Below are 17,042 nucleotides of genomic sequence, written 5' to 3' on the forward strand. Positions count from 1 at the left end.
GTGTTTGTCTCATACCAGGCTCATGCATTCTCAGGAAATAGGTGCTGCTGCCACCTGCATTTGTTCAGATGAATTATTTAGAGGCACAGAGAGGTTAAGGAACTTGCCTGAAGTCACACAGTAAGTGTGACAGGTAGAGACCAGACCTGGACCCAGGCATCCTGTGCCCAGACCCCTTGTACCCTCTCAGAAGGCGTCCAGCTCTGTGCCAGCCCAACTCTCTTCTCACGATGGTATGGGTCTGAATGCTACATGCTCCCTGGACCCCAACATCCTTTTAGGCTTCATTTCTCAGAGGACAAGAGGGGCTTGGGGTTTTCCATTGTTACTTCCAGCTCTGTCCCAACTGTATCATTTCAGATCCAGAGGACGAAGGCTCTGAGTCCAGCCAGAACCCTGGGGTGTGTAACCTTAGGAGGTTTGCTAAGGAGACCAGCAAGACGAGCCGGCTGAAATCTGAGCTCTCTGACACCCACTCCTGCCCCTACAGCCACTTGGTTCCATGGGGCGTGGCTGGACAGAAGCCATCCTTTTCTCTCTGCTCTGTCCAACTGGCTTCTACCGGTAGGTGACAGGGCAGTGTTCCCAGCAGTGGGACAAGAGGTGCTGGTGCCAGGCCATGAGCCACGCATTCCTAGCTCTGCAGGGCATGCATGCCACACGGACTGTGGCAGCGAGCTCTTCCAGGTGCCCAGTGAGCCTGAGAGGGGGTCTGGGAAGAATCAAGAGACACCCAGACAGTGCCATGTGACAGTGAAGCCTCTGGCCCCCATCTGCCAGGGTGCAAGCCCCAGGACTGCTGGTGTGATGTTGGGTGAGTTATTTAACCTCACTGTTCCTATTTCTCCATCTATAAAATGGGTAGAGGGTAGTAACCTTCTCATAAGGCTGTTGTGTCAGTTTCCTATGAATTAGCACATGTAAAGTACTTAGCACGATGCCTAGCGCACAGAGAGGGCTCAGGGAGTGGCAATTGTTGTTATTATCATTCAGCATCCATCTCTCCAGCTCTTTATACAACAGCTACTTAGAAAGTGTTGGATTCAGTTCTGCTCCATAACAAGGTACTCCAAAACTTAGTGGCTTAAAACTATCAGCATTTCTTCTCACATACAATGTATGAGGCATCAGGAATGTGGGAGTGGTTTGGCTGGGTGGTTCTGGCTCGGGATCCCTCATGAAGCTGTGGGCAGGATTTGGTCAGGGCTGCAGTCCTTTAAGGCTGGACAGGAGAGAGAGGATCCACTTCCAATGTGGCTCCCTCACATGGTTGGCCAGGTCATGCTGGCTGTGGGCTGGAGGCCTCAGTCCCTCACCATGTGGATCTCTCCACAATGCTGCTTGAGTGTCCTCCCAACATGGCAGCTGTATTCTCCCAGAGCACGTGGTGCAAGAGAGCCAAGGAGGAAGTGCAATATCTTTCATGACCCAGCCTTAGAGGTCTCACTTTGGCATTTATGCAAAGTCCTCTCGGTAGCACAGGTCCTCTGCTCAGTGTGGAAGCAGACTCCACAAAGATGTGCATACCAAGAAGCCAGGATCTGGGAGGCTGGCTAAACTCTGTTCTGCTTTAGGGATGCAGCAGTGAGCAAAATCACGGTGAGTGCTCTCACAGTCAAGTACGACTATGTGTGTTTGTGGTTGTGTGTGTGCGTGCACGTTGAGTACAAAAGAACAACAGACAGCAAACTCAAAGAAATACCTTGAGACATATTGTACGAAGCAAACAGACAGGGTGGCATGATGCTGTACAACAGGGTGTTACAGAAAAGTTTTCTCCAAGGAGGGGGCTTTGGGATTGAGGTCCGAGGGTAAAATGAGCCCACCAGGGCCCAGGGAGTGGGAAAGGGGGTTGCAGGGAGTGGAACAGCATAGGCACACTCAGAGAGGTGGCAATGCGGTGGCCCCTGGAGCTGGCCTGCCTGGCTTTAATGCTTCTTGGCCACCCTCTTTGGCCTCAGCTTCCTCATCTATAAAAGGGGATAATAACAGGTCCTACCGCCTACGGGGTTGGAGGGATTAAGGGAGATACTTTGAGTAAAGCCCATAGTGCACTGCCTGGTGAACCAAGTGCTCAGAAATGTGACTGTCATCATCACGATTCAACAGTGGCACGCGAAGATGACAAAGACCTGGCCCCCATTGTAACTGTGGGGCCTAACATGGAGGGAGGAACTATTCAGTGTTTCCTAGCAGTGATCTCACCTAATGGAAGGCAAAGATCTAGTATGGGAGATGGGCACATAAGGCAAGCGTTGGAACACCCTGGACAGGGGCTGGGAGCACAGCTGGGGGAGGGAAAGGGGGAGGAGGGTGAGCTCCCTGACCCTGCGGGGGAGGGGTGCCTGGGAAGGCTTCCCCCGGAGCGGCACAGCCATCTGGAGAGATGAGTGGGCAGAGACCCTTCTAGGCGGCCAATAGGGGCTGGAGGGAGCGCAGAGTCTAGCTCCGTGTAGTTCCAGGGGGCTGGAACTCTGGTCTCTGTGGACACTAGGAAGGAGATGGGGAAACAGACTCATGTAAATGAATGGGGTGGGCCTTGCCCGTCACAGTCGAGTGGGCTTTCCTGTAGGGTGGGATCAACGAGCAGGAGGGCCGGAGGAGGCAGGGACAGACAGGTTTGGTCTTCCTCTGGCTACAGGGCGGAAGGAGTGGAGGCAGGGAGGCCAGTGGAAACACAAGGCCAAGCAAGGCATGCTGAGGTCAGCCCCACGGCAGTGGGTGTAGGAAGGGAGGGGAGGTGGCGTGCCCCACAGGGGAAGGGGGAGCTAAGCAGGAGAGGAGAGGCAGAGGAGGGGAAGAGGGCAGTGCCTCCTGCCCATTCCACAGCCTGGCCAAGTCCTCACTCCTTTCCAGGGAGCTTCCCCCTTCCCTCCTCTCCCTGACCTCAGATGCAACTACCCCCAGCCCTAAGATAACACCAGAAGGGCTGGGCGCAATGGCAAAGGCCTGTAATCCCAGCACTTTGGGAGGACGAGGTGGGTGGATCACCTGAGATCAAAAGTTCAAGACCAGCCTGGCCAACATGGCAAAACCCTGTCTCTACTAAAAAATATAAAAAAATTAGCAGGGCGTGGTGGCAGGTGCCTGTAATCCCAACTACTCAGGAGAATCACTTGAACCTGGGAGGTGGAGGTTGTAGTGAGCTAAGATCACATCATTGCACTCCAGCCTGGGCAACAGAGCAAGACTCCGTCTCAAAAAAAAAAAAAGGGTAATTCCAGATAGGCATGAGATTTTGGGAACTCTTTGGCATTCCTGCATTACAGCACTTACTAATTCAATGGTGGCTACCATTTATAGAGCACTTACTGTATTCCAGGTAACACACAAATACACACACACACACATCTTCATTTTAACCTCAAAATAGCCTAGCAAGGTAGGCACATGGCCCCTGTTTTACAGATGAGAATCTTGAGGATTGGAAAGGCTAAGTAATTTACCAAAAGTCACACTGCTAGTCAGAGACGGTCTGGGTTTCACTAAATTAGCTAATCGAAAGTGCTTATACTAGTGCCTGGCATATAGTAGGCACTCAATAAATGTTAGCCACACCACAATTTTTTTAAGAGACAGGACTGGGGCCGGGCACAGTGGCTCACGCCTGTAATCCCAGCACTTTGGGAGTCCGAGGCGGGCAGATCACGAGGTCAGGAGATCGACACCATCCTGGCTAACATGGTGAAACCCCGTCTCTACTAAAAATACAAAAAATTAGTTGGGCATGGTGGTGGGTGCCTGTAGTCCCAGCTACTCGGGAGGCTGAGGCAGGAGAATGGTGTGAACCCAGGAGACGGAGCTTGCAGTGAGCTGAGATCAAGCCACTGCATGCCAGCCTGGGTGACAGAGCGAGACTCTGTCTCAAAAAGAAAAAAAAAAAAAGAGATAGGATTGGGCTGGGTGTGGTGGCTCACGCCTGTAATCCCAGCACTTTGGAAGGCTGAGGTGGGCGAATCACAAGGTCAGGAGTTCAAGATCAGCCCGGGCAACACAGTGAAACCCCATCTCTACTAAAACTACAAAAAATTAGCTGGGCATGGTGGCAGGTGCCTGTAGTCCCAGCAATTCGGGAGCCTGAGGCAGGAGAATGGCGTGAACCCAGGAGGTGGAGCTTGCAGTGAGCCAAGATCATACCCCTGCACTCCAGCCTGGGCGAAAGAGCAAGACTCCGTCTCAAAAAAAAAAAAAAAAAAAAAGATAGGATCTTGCTATGTTGCCCAAGCTGGAGTGCAGTGGCTATTCACCGGTGTGATCATGGCACAGTACAGCCTCTGACTCTTGGGCTCAAGTAATCCTCCTGCAGAGTAGCTGGGACTACAGATATGCACCACCACGCTCGGCCTTTCCACTATTTTTGCTAACATCATCAGCTAGATCTGTCTGGTTGCAGAGCCCATGGCCCTCTGGGAGGCCATTTGAATTTATCTTGTCCAGTTCTGAGAGTCTGTCATCTGTTTATCTGCCCCACTGAGCTGTGGAATCCTGCAGAGCAGGGACCAGATCTTGTTGGTCTGTGGGTCTTGAGCGCCCCTCATGGGGAAGGCACAGAGTGCATGGTCAGTCATGGTTTGTTGAAGGAATGAACAATGTATCAAGTTCCTATGCCTCTTAGAATCATGGGATTTTTCCAGCCATGTTTATCCTTTAGCGTGATGGAATTTCATTAGCCATGTTTGTTTCTAAGAATCCTGGGGTTTCTCCAGTCATGTTTGACCTTAGATCATGGGATTTCTCTATGGAGGAGCTTTGGTGATCACTTCAGCCAGGACACTCTCTGGCCCATAATCCAGCTCCTACCAGCCATACCCTCCTCCTTGTCCCAGGCCAGTGCCCCCTCGCCATCCCCAGGCCAAATCTGGAGTCTCCACGAAGAGCTCACTTGGGTTGTCCTGACCTCTTAGCGGCTGGACGACTCCCTGCTCAGGCTCAGGGCAAGCCCCACCTCCCTGCCAGTCCCTCCAGCCACCTGCATCTGCCCCTGACTGGGCTGGGGTGTGTCGGTCTCCTCTCTGAACCTCTGTTTCCTCAACTGCAAAATGAGGAGGATCATTTCGAACACTTTTAGCTCAGCTTTGTCAGTTTGCTACCAGGATCCAGCTGGGTAGAGGATCCTTATGTGTTACTATCTCTCCGTGTGTCTCTGTGGGGGTTCCTTGCGGCTTCCGGGGGAAGCGCATGTCTCTTCACGGCCACTAGATGGCACCAGCGGGTCACCCGTCTCCCTGCAGGCTGACCTCAGGAGGCGTTCCACCTGTGAGGTTACACCCTAAGGACCACAGCCACCTCCCTCCTCCCACTGGTAGAAGCCCCCGAAGATCTGCCGACGGGCGCAGGCAGGATGTGCAGAGTTAGGGACAGGTGTAGGGGTCAGACAAATTTGAACTGGGGAGTTCTGAGCCAGACCCTGCTCTTAGAGAACATCCTGGATCTCTGCTTGGCATTTAATTATCTGGGTGACCCTGGGCATGTCGTAGGACCCCTTTGAGACTTCAGGTTCTTCCTCTGTGAAACAGGGCACCAAGTCTCTTCTCCTGTGCATCATGGAAACTGAATGATACTGGGCACGTAAAATGTCCATTCTGCCTCCAGGCACAGAGCAAGCTTCCACAAGCATTAGCTGCCACAGTAGTTATTAGTGTTACTTTGAAATTTAGTATTATGTCTCAGAATCTCCTCTGGGAGGAGCCTTAGGCAGGATGCCCAGAGATCTGGGTCTGCAATGGACTGTTCTCTCGCTGTGTGACCTTTGGCAAGTCACTTCCCGTCTCTGGTCCTCGGCTTGGCCTCCGCCAGCCTCAAGAGGCTGGGAGTATCATGGAAAAATAAGGGCTTGGGAATCAGACAGACTTGGGTGTGAATCCCGCCCACTTCTCCTCTTCCCAGCTGTGTGGCCTTGGGCTGCTCTGATAATTCCCTAATGATTTGTGTGACTATTTGTTTTAAGTCTGTCTTCCCTGTTCTCTGGGATGTTCCACGAGGGCCAGGCTCATGTCAACGTGGCTCACCTACATAAACTCAACACTCAGCTCAGTGTCTGGTACAAGTAGCTGCAATAAACAAGGGCGATTCATTATCAGCGTTACTATCACTGTATATATTCACTCAGCAGCAGCAGCAGCAGGCCCTGTGTTCAGAGTTTCCTCGGCACTCTTTTTTTTTTTTTTTTTTTGGGATGGAGTTTCGCTCTTGTTGCCCAGGCTGGAGCGCAATGGTGTGATCTCGGCTCACCGCAACCTCTACCTTCCAGGTTCAAGTGATTCTCCTGCCTCAGCCTCCTGAGTAGCTGGGACTGCAGGCACCTGCCATCATGCCTGGCTAATTTTTGTATTTTTAGTAGAGACAGGGTTTCTCCATGTTGGTCAGGCTGGCCTCCAACTCCCGACCTCAGGTGATCTGCCCGCCTCGGCCTCCCACATTTCTGGGGTTACAGGCATGAGCCACCGCACTCGGCCCCTGCACTGTCTTAATAATCCTCCATCATTATCTCTGTTTTATGGATGAGGAGACTGAGAGCCAAGGAAGTTAGGTCGTTGCCCAAGGTCACACAGCTACAAAGTGACAAGCGCTGGGCTTAGAAGCTGAACTCCATGACAGCCTTGTGTGAATGGATGTGACAAGCTGAGTGAGGGTCCTCCAAAGATAACCGTGTCCTAACCTTATCGAGCAAAGGGAATTCTGCTGATGTAATTAAGTTAAGGATCTGGAGGTGGGGATAGTATCCGGGATTGGCCAGGTGAGCCTAATGTCCTCACAGGGATCCTTCTATGAGGGAGGCAGGCATGTGGCAGTGGGAAAAAAAAGATGAGACGACCGGGCGCGGTGGCTCACGCCTGTAATCCCAACAGTTTGGGAAGCCAAGGCGGGCAGATCACCTGAAGTCAGGAATTCGAGACCAGCCTGACCAACATGATGAAACTCTCTCTCTACTAAAAGTACAAAAATTAGCTGGGTGTGGTGGCACGCACCTGTAATCCCAGCTACTTGGGAGGCTGCGGCAGGAGAATCACTTGAACCCAAGAGGTGGAGGTTGCAGTGAGCCAAGATTGCGCCGCTGCACTCCAGGCTGGGCAACAAGAGCTAAGCTCCATCTTAAAAAAAAAAAAAGCAAAAAAGAGAGAGCAAGAGATGAGAGCGAGGAAATGGGAGAAAAGACCATGGGATGTAGGAATGAAGAGAGCATCGATTCTCTCTTGAAAGACAAGGAAAACCAGCCCCGCTGACGCCATTAACACAGTGACACTAGTTTTGGACTTCTGACCTCCGGAATTATAAGGTAATAAACATGTGTTGTTTTAATTTACCAAGTTTACAGTAATTTGTTACAGAAGCAATAGGAGAGTAAGACACAGACAACTGAGATAAAGCATAAAAAGCACCTGGTATATAGTTGCTGCTCACCAAATGTTCTTTCCTTCCCAGCACCACCTCATTTTCCTTTCCCAGCTACAACAGAATGGCAGAGAGGAAGGAAGCTCTGGGATCTTCCACTTCAGCCAGCCCATTTTACTGAGGTGGAGCCTGCCCATTTACCAAGGAGGGAATGGCCCCTATCTTGCAGAGGTGAAAGGGGTCCAGGGAGCGATCTTGGGGGAAGGTCCTGGGCTGCTTGGTCTGTTCTAGTGTCTAGCACTGGGCAGCCTGGGTGAAGTCACCCAGTCCAAACCCGTTTTCCAGGTGAGGAAGCTGAGGCCCGGCATTGCCTGAGAGATCTGCAACTTGTACCCCAAGCTGACAGGGTGTGTGCAGGCCTGGAGCCCTCATGCGTCCTCCTATTCAAACGCCCTTCCCTCCCCCTCTTGAGCACTGCTCCTCCGTGTGTATCCATTGCAGACAGGGGCCAGCGGGGTCTGGGAAAGCCACATCAGAAGCCTGCCCAGCTGTGGTGGGGAAATGGGAGAGCGGCTCCTCAGAGGTCTTCAGCCTGGGAAAAGTCTGAGGCCTTCCTGTCCCCGCCCACCCTACTCCTCCCAGGCGGGTCTGGTCCAGACAGCTGTGAGAAGTCCCCTGGAGGCAGCATCCCAGTGGAGCTGGGAGGAAAGAGGGGCCCAGAAAGAATGAACTTGATCTCTGATCCCCAGACAGTTGGTAGCATTATCCTGGATTATCCTAAACTGAGCCTGGAATCCTGGGCTTGTGTGACAGACCAAGGGGCCCCACGGGCTCTCCCTGCTCAGGCAGCTGGAGACACAGGTAGCACCGTAACATCCAGCGACACAGGCACGGTTCTTTTCTGTAAAGCATTCATACCACTGCCAGCCTTGATTCTCAAAACAGCCCTGCCAAGGAGAGGCTGTTACTGTTCCATTTTACAGATGAAAAAACCAAGGCTCAGGGCCGGGCGCGGTGGCTCACGAGGCCGAGGCAGGCAGATCACCTGAGGTCAGGAGTTTGAGACCAGCCTGGCCAACATGGGGAAGCCCCATCTCTACTAAAAATACAAAAATTAGCCAGGTGTGGTGGCGGGCATCTGTAATCCCAGCTTCTTGGGAGGCCGAGGCAGGAGAATTGCTTGAACCCGAGAGGCGGAGGTTGCAGTGAGCCGAGATCGCGCCATTGCACTCTAGCCTGGGCGACAGAGCAAGACTCCATCTCAGAAAAACAAACAAACAAACAAACAAACAAACGAAAAAAGGCTCAGAGAAAAGAGGGGACTTTCCAAGGTCAACGTCCCATGGTGGCAATGCTAGAACTCCACTAGCTCTGGAACCTAAGCTCTCGTGGGAAGACCTCGGACCTGACTCTAGCGTGTTCTAGTGGCAGCCTTGCTGTGGGACCTTAAGCAAACCCCTTCTCTAAGCCCCTGAGTTCCCATCTGCAAAGGAGCAGATAGCAACCACATCTACTTCATGGGGGCACCGTGTGGACGAAGGAGTGAGCACTGTGCCTGGCACGCGGGAAATGCTTCACTATTGCTCACCCTCACCATCACGGCATGGGTTACTGGATTACCGCAAATGATACTGAGTGTGCACCGGGCGTCAGGAACCCAACGGACAAAAGTCCTTGCACCGTAAACAGGCAATGCAGGAAGTGAGGGGGTGGCCACCCCGGTCCCTGGAGGAGGAGCCCGCCAGGTAGAGGGAAGAGTAAGTGGGGTGGGGCTGCCTGGAGTGTTCAAGCCACACCAGAGAGGCCAAGTCAGCTGAGCAGTTGGGCAAGGCCCAGGAGAAACCAAAGAGATGGTGGGGGTAGGACTAAGCCTGCAGACCACAGTACCCACTGGTGGACTTCACCTTCCACTTTCGTGAAACGGGGGCCATCGCAAGGTGGCCTCATCGTCAACAAAACCCACAAGGCCTAAAATAGGCCCTTGAACCCTGGGTCACCATCTGAGAAGTGGAATGGTCACGAGGCAGCCACTGTCCCCCACTGGGGACACTTTGTTCTTCTGGCTGAGACCCAGGGAGTCCCCAGGGGCACACTGGGATTGCCCTGCTGAAGGCCTCTGCAGCTGAGGTCCTCCTCTGCTGTGGCTCCGATGCTGTCTGCAAGAGCTATGTAGCCTGCTGCTCTGGTGTGGGTGCAGGGCCCCTCCCAGGCTGCCCTCCTGCTGCACGCCGTGTTGAGGGGAGTGTGAGTGTGAGTGTGGGCCCGGGCGCCTTCTTCCCAGTCATCTCACTCCTAGGGCTTCTGTTCCATCCTTAGACATTGGGGTACAGTAAGCAACTGCTCACTACCCCACTCCAGGAGTGCCCTGAGTGAACAATCAGCTCCTACCTCTCTTCCCCACCCTCAGGATGCCCATGGTAAGGCTGTAGCTGCTGCCATCAGCCCTTTGGTTTCATTCAAGGGGAAGGAATTTCCGCCATCCATCCATATCCTGATCTTCTGTCCTCCCACCTGTCTATCTGCTTGCTTATTGGTCCATGCATTTATCTTTCCACCAACCTAACCAGTGATTCCACTCACATATCCATCCATCCATCCATCCACCCATCCATCCATCCATCCATCCATCCATCCATCTATCCATTCATCTATCCATCCATCCATCCACCCATCCATTCACCATCCATCCATCCATCCACCCATCCATCTTCCACCCATCCATCCATCATCCACCCATCTATCCATCCACTCATCCATCCAGCATTTATCTATCCATCCATCCATCCATCCACTCATCCATCCAGCACTTATCTATCCATCCATCCATACATACATCCACTCATCCATCCAGCATTTATCTATTCACCCATCCATCCATTCATCAATCCATCAATCCATCTACCCATCATGCATCCACCATCCATTCACCATCCATCCATCCATCTATCCATCCATCCATCCATCTACCCACCCACCCATCCATCCACCCACCATCCATCCATCCATCCACCCATCTATCCACCTTCCTTCCTTCCATCCATCCACCCATCCACCATCCATCTTCCTTCCTTCCTTCCTTCCTTCCTTCCTTCCTTCCTTCATTCCCTCCCACCTTCCTTCCTTCCTTCCCTCCCGCCTGCCTGCCTTCCTTCCTTCCTTCTTTCCTTCCTTCTTTCTTTCCTTCCTTCCTTCCATGCTCTGAAAAACCACAGTCTTTCTGTCTGATTGCTATTGGTCCATCCTCTCACTCATCCAGCCAGCCATTTGTCCATCTTACACTCTCTCTCATCTACCTATTGGTCTTCCCCAAAACATATCTCTCTGCCTGTCAATTGGTCTATCTATCCATCCACCCACCTACCCTCTTGCTAACTTCCCATTCATCCATCCATCTGTCTACCTTTCTCCCATTCATCCATCTCTCCACCCCACTTCCCACTGGTCTGCCAAACAACTTATTAGCCTGTCTGTTGTTTCATCTACCCATTCATGGGACATTTATAGAGGCCTATCCTGTATGTTCAGCATTGTAATAATAGCTGCCAATAATAGTAAAATCTACCAATCACAGAACATTTGTTTTACTTCAGGGAATTTTCTACCTTCTAACGTTAACCTATCCTCATTTGAGAAATGAGGAAAAAATGCTAAACAACTTTTATTTTTATTTATTATTATTTTTTGGAGATGGTGTCTCACTCTGTCACCAAGGCTGGAGTGCAGTGGTGCGACCTTGGCTCACTGCAACCTCCGCCTCCTGGGTTCAAGCAATTCTTCTGCCTCAGCCTCCCGAATAGCTGGGACTATAGGCATGTGCCATCATGTCCAGCTAATTTTTTGTATTTTTAGTAGAGACGGGGTTTCACCATGTTAGCCAGGATGGTCTCCATCTCCTGACCTCGTGATCTGCCCACCTTGGCCTCCCAAAGTGCTGGGATTACAGGCATGAGCCACCGCACCCGGCCGCTAAACAACTTTTAATAGACAATTGTCAAACTGTTTGATTCTAACAGGGGCTTTATAAGGTAGATACAATCGCCATTTTGCAAATAGAGACCTGGTCATGCAGTTTGCCTGAAGTCACGTCTCTCATGAATGGCAGGCAGGGCATGGACCAAGCGTTCTGACTCGAGTTCAGCACTCCTTCCCTCCGACCACCACTGCCTGAGCTCTGGCATGGGTGCCAGATTTCCAGTCCTGGCTCCTGCCATCCTGGGGTGTGACTGAGTACATCAAGTCAGCCTTGGGGCCCCCATTTTCTTGTCTGGAGGTTGGAGGAGTCGCTTTTGAAAGGCCAGGATTCCTACAGGTCTTCCTTTGCTGCTTCCTCTGCCTCCTCATGAAAAGCCATGAGCGCCCAGGAGAGGAGCTGGGCTAGGGGAGCTCTGACCTTGGACATGGCCTGGCCCCATGTCGACCCACTCTGACCTTTTCACTCACTCACTCACTCACTCACTCACTCACTCACTCAACAAATCTTCACTGAGTGTGTACAACAGGCCCTACCCCTGGGGGTGCCATTTCTTACCATGGCTTCGGGGCTAAGTAACACCCAGCCAAAGAGAAGGCGGCAGGCCCCCTAGGAGAGGAAAGCCACATCTGCCCACCAGCTTGCCTGGGACCTCAACGCTGCCCTTGGTTTTCTCATCTGTGCAATGGGCTAGTAATGGCCACCTCAGAGGATCAAATGAAGGAACATACATGTGGACCTGCTCAGCATGCCCTCTCCTCTCCCTTCCTTAGGAAATAATGGGGCTGGCTCGAGCAGTTTCCCCAGGTGGACTGGTGGGTTGACTTCTGGAACAGGGGCCCCGTGAAATTGCATGCAGTGTTTGGGGTGTGTGTGTGTGTGTGTGTGTGTGTGTGTGTGTGTGAAATCTTCCACCAGGAAGGTCCTTACCTTTCATCAGACCTTCTAGGGGTCCATGACCTTGTTCCTCATGATTATAAAAATGATTGTTTGAGTGTTGACTCAGTACAGTCCTAGGTTCTTAGTATTCCTTGCCTCGTTTAATCCTCAGTAGACAGCAGACCAGATAGTGATGGAGCTCCAGGATCCCAAAGCCTCATGGTCTGGGATTAAATCCTGGCTCCATCACTTCCCAGCTGCGTGCCCTTGGGCAGGTTAGCTAACCACTCTGTGCGTCAGTTTCCTCAGCGCTAAAGAAGGATGACAATAGTGTCTGCTTCCTAGGGTTGCTTGGAGGATGACACATGGGAGCAGAGCTTAGAGCCATGCCTGTCACAGAGCAGCGCTCCATAAGTAGGATCTGTTAAAGTAGATGAGGAAACGGAGGCTTGGAGAGGTGAAGGCATTTATCTAGGGTCGACCATTGAGGAGAGAGCCGGGACTCGGATGCAGGTGGTCTGACATTGGAGCCCTTGCCTCAACCGACCTACCCTATCTATGTTCTCTAAAGGACCCTGACCTGATCCCATCCTTGCCCCAGTTCTGGCATACAAAGCTCTAGATTTTATTCTTGTCTGAGCCAGGCAAAGTCACGGGGGGCTGGCCTGGATGGTCTGTGAGATGCTCTGTCATTTCTGGCATTGGAGGCTTCTCTGCAGGAGTCTCAGCCTGGGGGCTGCGTACCCAGCAGGCTGACATGTCTCCAGAGAAGCTGCAGAGAGCCGGAACACGTGAGAGCCCTGAACATGTGTGCACTCCTGCCCCCCAACCCCCAGCCACCCACAAGGTGCAGCTCCCAAGTCTCCCTGCACAGCCTCCAGGGGGAGGCACCCCCGTGGGCGCTGCTCCCTCCCAGTGCCATGTGACACCAGCGGGTGGTGTGGGAGGGAGGAGGAGACGGGCTCCCCCGCTGACTGACAGCTTTCTCTCTGGGGAAGGCAGGGAGCTCCTGAAGCTGTGGTCCTCGGCACCGGATGGCTTTTAACAGACTAGAACACAGAGACATGATTTGCTGGGCCATTTCCTAGCTTTGTGTACAAGCTGGGCCAGCATCTTCATTCCCCAGGCCTCACTTTGCTCATCCACAAAATGGGGACAATGGCTCCTTCCGCGTGGGGCTGTGGTGAAGGTGACAAGTGGAAGAGGCTGTGTGTGGAAGCCCCAGCCCCTAGCAGACTCTCAAAACTACCAATTCCTCCCCATCCCTGCTCCTCTCTGGAGGCTGAGAGGGACTCAGGCCTGAGACAGGAAGTGCCCTCCTTCAGCATCTTGTCAGAGGGACAGGAGTTTAGCTGTGGCCATGACTAGGGGCTTGGAGTGGACTGCGGTAGCCTGTGGAAGAAATCTCAGTTTCTTTTCATCGGGACAGCTGCTCAGGGCGCCAACTCTGCGCCTGCCTGGGCTCAATGAATGGACTCAAAACCCACTCCAGGCCTTGGTCTGCTCTTTTCTCAGCTGAATCTCTGAGACCTGCACCATCTTTAACATCCTGTGAGCTGGGCGAGCATCGCAAGGCCTCCAGGGCGGGGGGCGGTGGGGGGGCGGGTCTACTGGGCAAAACCAGTGGCCGGGGAGGGTGAAGTTTGGGGAACCTTCTCCACATTTGTTGGGGGAAGCAGACAAATACGTGTCCATATTCGTTGAACTACATATTTGCTTATTTAATCCCTCCTTCAACAAATACCTGTGAGTACCCACTACGTGCCAGGTTCTAGGCGCTGGGGAAACAGCCATGAGCAAGACCACCACTTTATTCTGGTGGAGGCAGTCAGACTCCAGATAGCAGATAATGATGAATACTGTGAAGGAAAACCAAGCAGGGGAAGGAGATGGGGAGTAACTGGGCTGCTCATGAGGTGGGAGGGTCAGAGAAGGCCTCTTCCAGGGAGACATTTGAGCAGGACCCTGATGGAAGTCAGCGGGGAGCCACATGGACAATCAGGGCCAACACATTCTGGGAGGAGGGCATGGTACGTGCAAAGCCCAGGGCTGTACCCACTTGGTGTGTTTGAGAACCAGCAAGAGGGCACTGGGGCTGGCAAGCAAGGAGCCAGGTGGGGTCAGAGAGGGAAAGGTGGGGGCAGGGGATGGTAAAGAACCTGGCTCAGGATCCTGGGCTTGAGGGGCTGGGGAGGGGACCCTCAGGCCATCTTGCTTTTGGAGCTGGGGAGAGGGGACATTCTTTGGGATCACTCCTCTGAGATCCCTGACCCCAAAGGCAGTAACAACTTGAACTTAGCAGATAGACAAGAACACGCTCTTGAAATTCCGCATTCGGCCAGATGTGGTGGCTCACGCCTGTAATCCCAACACTTTGGGAGGCCAAGGCGGGTGGATCATCTGAGGTCAGAAGTTTGAGATCAGCCTGGCCAACATGGTGAAACCCCGTCTCTACTAAAAATACAAAAAAATTGCTGGCTGTGGTGGCCTGTAATCCCAGCTACTTGGGAGGGTAAGGCAAGAGAATCACTTGAACCTGGGAGGTAGAGGTTGCAGTGAGCCGAGATCGCACCATTGCACTCCAGCCTGGGCGACAGAGCAAGACTCTGTCTCCAAAAAAAAAAAAAAAGAAAGAAGGAAAAGAGAAGAAATTCTGCATTCAGCCAAAAAGCCCTAAGGCAATAAGAGGTCCTCTGGCCCAGCCCCCTTTGTTCACAGAGCCCACGTTGCAGATGAAGAAAGTGAGGCTCAGAGAGGAGAACCAGTTTCCCGAGGACACCCGGCCCCATGGCGTGCCTGAATCCAGGGCACGCGCTTCCTGCTTTGGCACACTACGGCTCCTTTTCAAAATGATGTTTGTGAAAATTAGTCTCAGTAAAGACAGCTAAGAAGGATGGGTTGGGGATGTTTTTAGCTGCCTGTAAGCCAGATTAAAGGTTCTGTTGTTGCAAAAGTGCTTTTCTTGGGTTTGCTATAAGCATCCGTTAATTTCAGAAATTATCCAGCCTCACTAAGTAGAAATGACGGGTTGCTTTTTGAATTCGAGATGAAGACGGGTGTTTTTTTTTTTTTAATGTTGTTGATGGTGGTTTATTTATGACAGACTCTTTTCATACCCTGAGTGTAATAGCTTAAATTTCAACGAGGCAGGGACCTTTTTTTTTTTTTTTTTTTTCATTTATGCAGCCCTGGCAGAGTAGGTACCTTTTTAGCATTTACTGAAAAGGAGATTTTTTTTCTGAATGGCCACTCAGAAAACTACAATTGTGCAGTCCTCTATATTCACATGTAAGTGGATAAGCAGATAGTAAGTTGAATGAATGAATGAATGAATGAATGAATGAATGAATTGGAGCCCAACAAGGCATGACTTTGAGTTACAAGTAGCCAGGAACCACCAGTTTGAGATCTATGACTAAGGTAAGGAGGAAAAGTAGTATTTTAAGGGGCAGATCAGAAGGTGAGGAAACAGCTGAAAAGTTGACAAAAGAAATTCCAAATTTGGGTTCCTATACTCTGTGAATAATGCCAACACCCCCCTCCAGACCTAAGCTGCAGGCACAGCAAATCTAGAGGGGCTCGTATTGGTTTTCACCAGGTTATGCTGCTTAAGAAACAACCTCGATCTCAGTTTCTTGCAGCAATAAATCTTCATTTCTCCCCCATGTTGTGTGTCAGTGGCAGGGGGAACCGCTGCCACAAGCTCCAGTCCAGGCTGTGACCAGAGTCAGGCCTGCTCCACGTGTCTCTCATCCCAGGGCCCAGGGCAGGAGTGCAAGGCAGTGGGAGGAACTTGCAACACCTCTCAAAGCCTCCGCTGGAATCCATCACGCTGTCACACAGGCCCACATTTTGGGGGAAAATAATGTCACGCAGTCAAGTCAACATCAATGGGCAGAGCTGGTGATGAATAGTTGCTAAACAAAGATGCAATTTACTACCAGGATTTAGGGAACTGTGAGTCCACGGGAGTTCAACTGTTCTCAGAAGGGCCTTGGGGTTCCTGGGGCCTTTCCAACCACCTTGGGACACAGGGGAGGAGGGAAAGAAAGGAGTCCAAACGGGCAGGATTCCAAGACTCCTGCCTTCAACATCACCACCTCAGCTTTATCTGTTGGATTCGTCTACGTTTTCACCTAAAAGCTGCTTTAAAAAATGGAAAAAAAAAATGACCTGATATTAACACAATTCTCTCATATTGCAGAGATGAAGATCAAGACCTCAAAAGGAGATAGGCATGAATAGGCCTACCACAGGCCTATCTGATCAGTGGCAGAGCTGGGACATGTACCCAGCAGGAGCCCTCTTCATATGGCACCCCCAGTCAGTATGTGTTCACATAGTCATTCAACAAACATTTGCCACCCGACAACTCAGCACAATTTTGGAAATCATAGCATTCTCTCCCATCCATTCTATATCTTGATAACCTAATTTGTGCTTGATTCATTTGTTCATTCAACAAATATTGTCTGAGGACCTCCTATATGTCAGGCTATGCTATAGGCACTGGGGATATTTATTTATTTATTTTTGAGACTGAGTCTTGCTCTGTCGCCCAGGCTGGAGTGCAGCGGCACGATTTCTGCTCACTGCAACCTCCGCCTCCTGGGTTCAAGTGATTCTCCTGCCTCAGCCTCCTGAGTAGCCGGGACTGCAGGCGTGTGCCACCACGCCCAGGTAATTTTTTGTATTTTTAATAGAGATGAGGTCTTATCATGTTGGCCAGGATGGTCTCGATCTCTTGGCCTTGTGATCCACCTGTCTTGGCCTCCCAAAGTGCTAGGATTGCAGGCATGGGCCACTGCGTCCGGCCGGCACTGGGGATATAGCAGTGAACAAAATCAGTGTTCTGAGCTTT

The 17,042-nt window shown here is 51.7% G+C and overlaps 1 long non-coding RNA gene across 1 annotated transcript in view; it reads left to right on the top strand.

The window, feature by feature from the left end:
* Positions 1–628: 628 nt before the first annotated feature.
* The window catches only part of LOC141407843 (uncharacterized), a 38,074-nt gene continuing 21,660 nt past the window's right edge, over positions 629–17,042 (top strand). Inside the window, exon 1 of the long non-coding RNA XR_012418797.1 lies at positions 629–814. This is a non-coding gene — a long non-coding RNA (uncharacterized lncRNA). The remainder of the gene's footprint in view (positions 815–17,042) is intronic.

This window comes from Macaca fascicularis, chromosome 10 (genome assembly GCF_037993035.2).
Source record: "Macaca fascicularis isolate 582-1 chromosome 10, T2T-MFA8v1.1".
Lineage (NCBI taxonomy): Eukaryota > Metazoa > Chordata > Mammalia > Primates > Cercopithecidae > Macaca > Macaca fascicularis.